We start from the raw sequence: 1,743 nt of genomic DNA, 5'->3' as shown, positions 1-1,743 counted from the left end.
CCTCTTCCCCTCTTTGTTCTGTTTCAGCAAGAAACGTGTAAGAGTGGCCATTGCAGCTCTTCAAGTCTCGTCCTTTGTAGAGTGAAGATGTAGGGATTAGCTCTGTTGTTATTTTCCTCCCAGTTACCTTTCCCTGTGCTAGAATGTAGTAAAAACTTTTATATTTTTAAACACACACATGGACTCTGAGTCTGATTATTGCACTCTGGCATTGCTAAGCTGTTTTTTCTCTGCTGAATCGCAATTTTTCATAAGACACTCCAACAAATTGGTTAATGCTGTTAAGCACAATAGCAAGCCCCTTGTTGGATAAGAAAACTCAAAATCTAGTTAAGGCTATGATACTGGCAGGAAAGGCAGTTATCGCTCTGGGTTGGAAAGACAAAAGGAAATGGACAATAGAAATCTGGCACAACTATTTGTTTGATTTTATACAGTCAGACATCCTGGAAACAATCAACAAGGGAATAATATGGGAAGAAAAATCCACAGAAATCAAGACCAGGTGGAAGATCTATCTAGACTGGATGCGGAATGAAAGAAGGAAGGAAGACATTCAGTGGAAGATTGAGACTCTGTGCCCTTGGCTGTGGGGAAGAGACTATGACTAAAAAAGAGGGAGGGAGGGAGGGAGGGAGGGGAGAAAATGTAAATAAATATAAACACTCAATGTAACAATTTAAACGAACAATAAAAAAATATTTTTTTAAAAAAACACTCAGTATATATGGGGTTAAATGTCTGTTTGTGTTGTCACAGGAAGTCACATGTGTTTCATTTAGCCAATGCTTGTTAGATGCTAGGAGCCCGGGAAAATTCTTCCTGATCTGGGATTTTCATTGGAAGCGAAGTGTCCAAGTGTTTTAACATGTTATGGCTTCTGTTCCCGTCTTTGTGGGCCGTTTCTGAACAAGAAGCAAGAGGAGCCATTATCGCTCCCTTCTAGTCTAGCCGTCGTAGTGTAAAGATGTAGCCGTTTAGCTCTGTTGTTATTTTCATCCCAGTTACCCTTCCCCATGCTAGAATTTAGTAAAAACTTTCTATTTTAAATCACACATGGACTCTGGGTCTGGATTATTTAACTCTGGCATTGCTAAGCTATTTTATCTCTGCTGAATTACAAGTTTTATTTTTCAAAACCCCAACAAATGTCAAGTTGACTGACAATTGGCCTAAGGTTGCCAGTCTCCAGGTGGGGCCTGGGAACCTCCCGCTTTTACAACTGGTCTCCCGCTGACAGAGATCAGCTCCCCTGGACAAAACGGCTGCTTTGAAGGGTGGACTCTGTGGCATTGCACCATGCTGAGGCCCCTCCCCTCCCCAAACCCCGCCCTCTCCAAACCCCCAAAGTCTCCAGGTATTTTACAACCCAGACCTGGCAATCTTAACTTGGCCTTGGAGCGGATTCCTTCACAGTTGGCGTAGAATGAGCCCCTCAAGACAAAAGGAAAGTCTGTCTGTCTGTCTCAGCGAGAGCACCATGAGAACTGCTGCCAAAGACAGATAGGAGAATTTAAACTGAGTAACAATCAGCCTTTAGCGGATTCACTCACAGTTTACATAAAGGAAGAGGACAGAAAGAAAAGAAGGGAGACGAAAGGAAAGGAGCAGTGTGCGTGTGTGGAAAGAAAGAAAGAAAGAGAGAGAGAGAGAGAGCAAGCAAGAAAGAGAGAGAGAGCAAGAAAGAGAGAGAGAAAAAAAGAGAGAGAAAGAGAGAGAGAGCAAGCAAGCAAGCAAGCAAGA

Source organism: Gekko japonicus, unplaced genomic scaffold (assembly GCF_001447785.1).
Source record: "Gekko japonicus isolate JY-2015 unplaced genomic scaffold, Gekko_japonicus_V1.1 scaffold4579, whole genome shotgun sequence".
Classification (NCBI taxonomy): Eukaryota; Metazoa; Chordata; class Lepidosauria; order Squamata; family Gekkonidae; genus Gekko; species Gekko japonicus.
The sequence above is the reverse complement of the archived record's forward strand: the minus strand, read 5'-3'. Positions refer to the sequence as shown.